The sequence below is a fragment of the Eschscholzia californica genome, unplaced genomic scaffold, assembly GCF_041429995.1.
Source record: "Eschscholzia californica isolate CP2 unplaced genomic scaffold, dmEscCali1.0.p SCAF_5, whole genome shotgun sequence".
Lineage (NCBI taxonomy): Eukaryota > Viridiplantae > Streptophyta > Magnoliopsida > Ranunculales > Papaveraceae > Eschscholzia > Eschscholzia californica.
This window is the reverse complement of record NW_028238472.1, coordinates 51,984,837-51,994,107: the sequence shown is the minus strand read 5'-3', so window position 1 is coordinate 51,994,107 and position 9,271 is coordinate 51,984,837.

Below are 9,271 nucleotides of genomic sequence, written 5' to 3'. Positions count from 1 at the left end.
GGATTTCGGTTCCGAGTCGGACTCCAACTCGGGCCAAGCAGCATTTCTCTCAGAGTTAGGTCCACACGTGATAGGCTTAAAAATTTCACGTGCTCCACGTCACCCAAAAAACACACGTGTTAGGTTCAAAGAACGTCACATGTGAGGGGGCGTGTGAGAATAGTCTCACATGAAAGAAGAGGTATCTAGCAACCAAGAATATAAAGTCTAGGTCCTCTTCACACATTCCATTGTGCGGAGAAGATAAGAATTACTTTTGGGTCAAAATGTAGTAGCATTGTCAACCATCCTTGGTTGGAGTAGTTAGTAAGTTGGTTTCTACTTTCTAGGTCTTGGATTTGAGACATCATATATATCAGCATTCCAATTCGAGGATTCAAGTTCCAACAATTACGGAAACGATTAGAGCTCCTTCTACATTTGTAAATACTTTCTAGAATTCTAGGTCTCTCTGAGTTTCTGCAATTTCATTTTTATAACTTGGGTATGTTGTTGCTTCTCTCTTTACGATTAGAAGTTAACATTTTATTTTTGTGCAGAATTCTAGACTAATTTGGCGTTCGTGTATATTGTTGCTTCTCTCTGTATAGATACTTTAGGTATAACCGATTGGATATCCATCTTTTTAGCCATAAGCATTTGTTGTACAAGTTGAAATAGATTGACTATTCGGGAAATGAAAACTCATTTTACCTACCAAACTCAATAATCACAATTTGGGTGCTTCTAAAGGCACCGGGCCAAAAGGCTGTTAGCATCCATCTCTGTTAGCACCAGACCTAACCGCTCCTTTCTCTATTAGCACCGTCTAGCTATGTAGGCACCGCTGAAGTGGAGTTAACCCTAACCCCTCCATCCATCTCTCACAAAATCCAACCAGAATTTGGGACAAAACAATGATGCCCTAAGACATACTAGATGGACTGGACCAAAACACTTAACCGGTTTACACAATGATGCCCTCCTTTCTACTTTCACTGCCCCTAATTAAATCAAATCAAACCTATATAACAATTTAACCTGTCTACACAATTGAAATTCACACATATAAGTAATGGCGAAAAATGGTGAAGATAAGTTAATAGTTGTTGCTCGTCACATAGCCAAAACACCTGGTCATACTGATCGTCAGATCTCGATGTATGTATTAATAGAGTATAAGTTTTATACCTGAGGTTGGACCACTCATTACTACGACAGATACACTGGAGTAGACCTCACATGGGTGGTTATGTTAGTTGGTGTCAGACAACTATTTATCCACTTCAAGAACACAGGATCCTAACTACTTTAGTTTGTTATAAGTTAGTTGAGAGTTGTTGAGAGTTTGTTAGGTTTTATAAGTTTGTTATATTTATGTTTCTAATCTCTCTATATAAAGAGATGTAATCCATTCATTTAGAGTTAATGAGAATGAATTCAACTATGGTATCAGAGCCATTTCTCTCTCTCTCTCTCTCTCTCTCTAACTTTCTGTTCTTCTTCTTCTTTTTCTCTCTAAACTTCTACTTCATCTATTCCTTTCTAAATCTAAAAGCTTTCTAATCAATTTCTGTTTCAGTTTACAAATTATGATGGATCATCCGAAAATCACATCATTAGCTATTACTTCAATGGGAAATGTAATCCCTATTAAACTTCAAAGTGACAATTACTTAGCTTGGAGGTCATTATTTCTGCCAATTCTCAAGAAATATAAAGTCTTGGATCTAGTTGATGGATCTAGACCACAACCTAATCAATTTCTAGATACTGAAAGGTCAGAAGTCAATCCAGAATACACCGATTGGGTTGAAGAAGATCAAACTCTGTTAATATGGATCAATTCTACCTTATCTGATTCTGTTATTCCATATGTTGCTGGAAATACGACTTCACAAGAATTATGGAAGAATCTTGAGGATTCATTTGCCTCTGCATCAACTTCACACATCTTCCAACTTCAAGAAAATCTCAGAGATTTAAAGAAAGAAAATGAGAAGATGCCTGAATTTCTCACCAAAGTGAAGAAAATTTCAGACTCCTTCTTCTTCAATGGCTTATAAAGGAAAAGAAGTCATTTATGCTGCTAATGGTCAAGGTATGGCTATAACTAGAATTGGCAATTCATATTTTCGAAACAAACATAATACTTTCTCTCTCAAAAATGTGTTAATTGTTCCTCAAGCCTCACACAATTTACTTTCTGTTCACAAATTCACTTCAGATAATCATTGTTCTTTAACATTTGATCATTTTCATTACTATGTAAAGGATCTAACTTCGAACCAGACACTTTTCCAAGGGCCAGCTAAAGGAGGACTTTACCCTATTCAACTCAATAAAGATCCTTCATGTACAAAACCACAAATAAAGGCACTCACTGCTCGACCAACATCTGCTGAACTTTGGCACAAGAGGCTAGGTCATCCCTCTTTTCAAACTATGCAGAAGCTTAAACATTTGTTTTCATCTAGCTCAATTAAACCATTCTTCTGTTCAGACTGTCAATTAGGAAGAAGCACAAAACTTTCTTTTCATTCTTCTAGTACAGTAGCTTCTTCTCCTTTAGAATTGTTGCATATTGACCTTTGGGGTCCAGCACCTGTAGCTTCTATCAGTGGATTTCAATATTATGCTAATGTGATTGATGACTTTTCCAAATTTTGTTGGCTTATTCCTGATGGGCCTAAAATAGGTCTATTCCCGCAAGTATACGGGGTCAAGTTATAGTATTTATAATAAGATCGAGTATCGTCCCAAGAGATAGGTAGGTAACTTCGGATATTGAATGCGGGTTTAACCCAATAATCAAGATGTCAATATCTAACTTAGACTAAAACACACACACACCCCACTCATAAATTTGATGATTGATTTGGAAAAACTAAGAAAATAAATAAAACTAACTAAACTATCTATAAGAAAGAGGTGAGAAGATATCTAAGATTATGAAATCCACCGCACAATTTCACTTTATAAAACAAACACTTAATTACTTAAATCTCTTTTGTATTTACTCGGGATCCAATATAATGAACTATTTGGATTCTGGATGATGTTCTAGTTAAAACAATTTTATAATTACTAATTCTAATTGTCTACCTTACAGAGATTCGGATTGCTAAACTATTATTCATCATCTAAAAGCATACTCCATCTAACAACTTAACGAAAGTATGAAATATCTAATTATGAGGCATGAGTAATGGAAAGAAAATCCAATCCATATAGATAAACAATCAATAGACATTAAAGCACATCAAAGGATTTAATTAATCAAGAACAAGTATTATAAAGATCCAAAATGGGTTTCATTCACAACCTTAGATTGCTAAGTTAACTATACATGGAATTTAGAGTAACATTCATTGACATTGTAAAATAAATGAAAATACTAAGAAATTAATGGAAAGAGATCACCAAGAATGTTCAAAATCCATATTCCCATGTATCTTCATTTTATCCAAGATTTGCTTCATTTGTGTTCAAGAATTGTACTCCAAGAAATCCAAGTAATAGCTATTTTATTGCAACCCAAATAAGAAAAAGAAAGAGAAGGAAGAAATTAGATGTAGAAAGAAGAGATGAAAGGGGATAAAGATGATAGAAGAATATGAAAGAAAGAAGGAGATGACTATTAATGGAAGAATAATAGTGGTAGAGAAGAGGTAGTAGTGGTAGTAGAGAAAGATAGAAAAAGAATGGAAAAGATGGATTAGGTTGGAGAAAGAAATAGGTAATAGAGAAGAGGGATTAGGTAAGAAGAGGTGGTTTGGGAATAGAGAAGAAGGGATATTGAGAAGAGGGATTGAGAGGGTTTGCAAGTCTAGAGGGAAATGAAAGAGGTAGAGATTTATTTATAGGTGGGTTGATAGCTAGGGTTTTAGGAGTTAATTGGGAGAAAATGAGAGAAAGAGGGTTAAAATAGGAACTTAGGGTTGCTTTCTACTCAAGAAATGGGTTCTTATTGGTTGAAAACTAAGGAAGGACAAAAAGAGGGGCAAAGTAGTAATTACCAGGGACTTAAAAGTAGAAACCCTAAAGTTAAAGCAATAAAGGACTTTGGTGCGGCTGGGTTGCAAATACGCTGCTATGGTGCTTCGCGGACGCTGATGAACGGAGCGGCAGCAACTGTGGAGCGCCCGATGATGAAACCACGGAGGCTAACGGTTCAGATTAGGCCACGTGTACGGGACTAACTTAATAAGAAGCATCAGGTAACATGGAACAGGAATAAAGAAGGGGACGCACAACAGCCATACGATCGTGAAAGCGCGGAAGGGACCGGCTGAGATTAGAACGTGGGACTGGGATTACCGGATTAAGTTGCAACGGGGTGTACCGGATGACGCTCTAAGGGTCCTTTTCGGTGCTCAGCGCAAACACGGGAATACAATATTCTAGCCTCCGTAATGCGACACGTGTCTGTTGGTGTACCGCGCGCCAAATTTGTTCCCGACACGGTCCCGAATATTGACCAAATATGTATCAAATGTTGACCTGACTTTGACTTTGCATTTTTCACTCATCCGGACTCCGAATTGACTTCCGTTTTCTCCTACGAGCTCGTCTCGACCTCTACTTTTCAACCACGCACTGACCTTGGCCTAATTACCAGAATGTCCTTGACTCCAAATGACCAAAATACCCTTCATGCATCTTTTCCTCGTTTTTAACCGTTTTTCACATCTAACTCCGCAAAAGACACCTAATCAAGAAAACCAACCATTTTATTATAATAAAGACTCGAAACCGACTAACTTGGCTAAATTAAACGACTTAGATGGGACATTTTCATGACCCATCAATTCCTTTACAACACAAGTCTCACTTTGCATCTGCTTTTACTACATTTATCACCTCTATTGAGAATCAATTAGGACATAAGACTAAATCTATTAGAACTGATGGTGGTGGAGAGTTTATTTCTACTTCTTTCAAGGTTTTCCTTCAAAATAAAGGAATTACACATCAGTTCACTTATGCACACACACCTGAACAAAATGGGGTAGCTGAGTCTAAACATAGACACTTACTTGATCTCACCAGAACATTTCTTATTCAGTCCTCTCTCTCTAGTAATTATTGGCTTGAAGCTCTTAATTCTGCTAATTACATTGTGAATAGACTACCAACTAGAAGTTTGAACTCTGTCTCACCATTGGAAAAGCTTTTCTATTCCACTCCAGATTATGATTTTCTAAGAACTTTTGGATGTGCCTGCTATCCATGGCTGAGACCTTATGCCACTAATAAGCTTGAGCCTAGGAGTAAACAATGTGTATTCATTGGGTATGCTCAAAATCAAAAAGGTTACAAATGCTTAGACCCCACTACTGGTAGAGTCTATGTCTCTAGACATGTTACTTTCAATGAAGATCATTTTCCATTAAAATCTGCTAGTTTACCTATCCCTTCTGTCTCTTCCAAGACTTCTTACCCAGTACATATTACCCCTATTCAACCATCTTCTACCTTTTCCCATTCTTCTCCTATTTCAGACATTAGCACATCTGATCCTATTCTCACAAATATCACAGAACCCATCATTCCCATTATTCCTAATGCACCTTCTTCCATTGAGACCTTATCAACACCAATCTCTGACCAAATACCAATCTCTGACCAAATACCTATTCCTCAACCCTTATCAACTCACCCTATGCAAACTAGAGCCAAGTCTGGCATTACCAAACCCAAGACCTACTTAGCTGCTACCAAACATCCTATTTCAGAAGCTCTAAGTGCTATCTCAATTCCTTCTATGCCAACCTGCTTCACTCAAGCTAATAAAGATCCAAATTGGAGAACTGCTATGGCTACTGAGTTCAAAGCTCTTGAAGATCTTCATACATGGTCTCTAGTTCCAGCTTCTCCTGATCAAAATTTAGTTGGGTGTAAATGGGTTTATAAGATCAAGCAGAAGTCAGATGGTAGTATTGAAAGATATAATGCTCGATTAGTTGCAAAGGAATTTCATCAAAGAGAGGGTATTGATTATGCAGAGACCTTTAGTCCTGTAGCTAAACCCACAACTATTAGAGTTCTCCTCAGTCTTGCTGTTCAATTTGATTGGAACATCAAGCAGCTAGATGTAAGTAATGCCTTCCTTCATGGTCATCTCAAAGAGAAAGTGTATATGGCTCAACCTCTTGTATTTCAAGACAAGTCCAGACCTACTCATGTGTGTAAGCTACATAAGTCTATTTATGGCTTGAAACAAGCTCCTAGAGCCTGGTATGAGGAACTAGTGGATTCTTTGCTTGCACTTGGTTTTCAAAAGTCATTATCTGATACTTCCTTATTTGTGTCTTCCCATGATGGAGTTCTTCTTTATGTGCTAGTATATGTGGATGACATTTTGGTCACTGGTAATTCTTCTTCTACCTGTGATGATCTTATCAAAAATTTAAGTTCTACATTTGCAATGAAAGATTTGGGCAATCTACACTATTTCTTGGGTATGGAGGTTCATAGAGATACTTCTGGTTTATTTCTTTCTCAGACTAAGTACACATTGGATCTCCTTAATAAGGCACAAATGTTGGATGCCAAACCTTGTTCCCCCCCATTAGCTCATAGGTTCAAACTCACTCCCACAGAAGGCACTCCTCTTGAAGATCCAACCCACTATAGAAGTTTAGTTGGGGCACTTCAGTACTTAACCTGGACCAGGCCTGATATAAGCTATGTTGTGAATTTGGTGTGTCAATTTATGAGCAAACCCTCTACTTCACACCTTTTGGCTGTCAAAAGAATACTGAGATATCTAAAAGGGACAGTTGATTTTGGAATTCAGTTTACCAAATCTTCCTCTATAACTCTTCATGGTTTTGCTGATGCTGATTGGGCTGGAAGCATCTCAGATAACAATCAACATTTGGTTATGTACTCTATTTAGGAGGGAATCCTATTTCATGGTCGGCTAAAAAGCAACCCACTGTTTATAGGTTCTCCACAGAGGCAGAGTATAGATCTCTGGCACAATCTGCAGCTGAAACTCTTTGGGTGTGTTCTCTTCTTCAAGACCTTCATTATTTTCTTCCTCAACCTCCTCAACTTTAGTGTGACAATGTCTCTGCTCTGGCTTTGGCATCAAACCCAGTGTTTCACTCTAAAATTAAACATCTAGCCCTTGACTTTCACTTTATTCGAGAATTGGTGGGCAACAAGAGAATTCAGCTCTCCTATATCTCTACTAATGATTAAGCAGCTGACATTCTAACCAAGGCACTGCCTGGTCCTCGATTTAGTGCTCTCAGATCCAAGTTAAAGCTATATCCTATACCTTTCACTTGAGGGAGGGTAATAGAGTATAAGTTTTATACCTGAGGTTGGACCACTCATTACTATGACAGATACACTGGAGTAGACCTCACATGGGTGGTTATGTTAGTTGGTGTCAGACAACTATTTATCCACTTCAAGAACACAGGATCCTAACTACTTTAGTTTGTTATAAGTTAGTTGAGAGTTGTTGAGAGTTTGTTAGGTTTTATATTGTTAGGTTTTATAAGTTTGTTATATTTCTGTTTCTAATCTCTCTATATAAAGAGATGTAATCCATTCATTTAGAGTTAATGAGAATGAATTCAACTACGTATCTGATGATTCCTTTGATATGAACCGGTTACACGATAACAAAATTCAAGCTGATAATTGATTTTGAAGATGATGATGATGAAGATGGTGATGATAATGAAGATGGAGAAAGTCAAGCCGGTGGGAATATCTTTTTTCTCTCTCTTCTTCTTCCTCTCCTGCTCTCTCTCTCTCTAACTAATCTCTCTCTCTAAAATCTTGGGAGGAAAGAGAGTGAGATTTCGGAATGGGAGTAGAAGTCTTACCAATTCTCTACCCAAGAATGAATTGAAGGCTATTTCCCCATTTCCTCCTTTGATCTTAGGACTTCAACCTTCTGCTCTTGTTGATCATGTGGCCAGGGTAGATTGTCTTTGCTTAATCAAATCCCTGGTGAAAGTGGTGGTTCTCAACAGGTAATCTATTTCAATCAATACGCATCTCTTCAATTTATCTTGTTTTTAGGTTTGAAATTTATCTTGTGTTGGATATTTACTGAAATTTCTATTCAAATATGGGTTCCTCCTTTTCCAATTCAAAGATGAAGTTCAGTGGAAGTTTTGAATTCATATAATTCTGGGTTATATTTTGGCATTCAGGTCCCACATTAGATGTACTTTTTTATCATTGGAAGTTATTCTTTGTATGTGGGTTTGAAGATGAATTATGTTTTTTCCTTGCAAACTCCCGGTTTTCCCATATTGGTTCTTCTATCTTTCTGTTTGTTCTTCCATTGAAGTTGCTTCTTCTATCTTTCTGTTTGTTCTTCTTCCATTGAAGTTGCTTCTTTCTATCTTTCTGTTTGTTCTTTTGCCATCGTATGTTCTAAATTAACTATTTGTATGTAATATTATGTAAGTTGAAGTTCCATGCACAAGAAGTATAATATTACCCCTCTCTCTCTCTCTTTCTCTCTCTCTTTTAAGAAGATGGATGAAGCAAACGAAGGTGAACGTCACCCATATTAAAAACGGTGCTTATAGAGAACTTGAGTCAATGACCATTGACCCGAGTCAATAAAATTTCCGGATGCTAACAGCCATTTGGCCCGGTGCCTTTAGAAGCACCCTCACAATTTTAACATAATTCTAGTTGCAAACAACCATCCTCGACATCATACAATTATTATGGGTGTTTTTTTGTAAGATACTAGACAATCATATATCATACATCAAACATACTAATTTGATTGATATGCATCATAAAACATCGTTTGACTGATACATCATAAAGATGAATTATGTTCATAACTGTCATAAAATGTTCCTGAAGATTTCATGACTTTGACTTCCCCATATTATTCAATTTCCTAGGGTTGAAAACGGTGGGCAAGAACTGTTTTTTTTCACTTATTTTGGCTCGACCACACTGCTTTCAACTTCCCCAAATGATTCAGCTTCTTAGAGTTGAAATAGGTGGGCAATAACCGATATTTTCCAAGAAATTTGGTCTGTTGTGGTCGAGATATGCTAACAAAGTAGGTAGAACTAGATCCAATGCAAGTTCGTGCACCAGATTTTTTTTCCTTCAAATAACGTACAATATACTTCATCAAACATGTTAGAATGTGTTGGAGAATGTTAATATAACTATTTGGAGTCTGAATCTTGTCCAAAAATCGATTTGGTAAAGAATTTAGACGTTTTCTTAATTGTTTTAGATCTCCCTTCATCTTTTACAAATAATGCACTTTGTAAACCTTGATGAT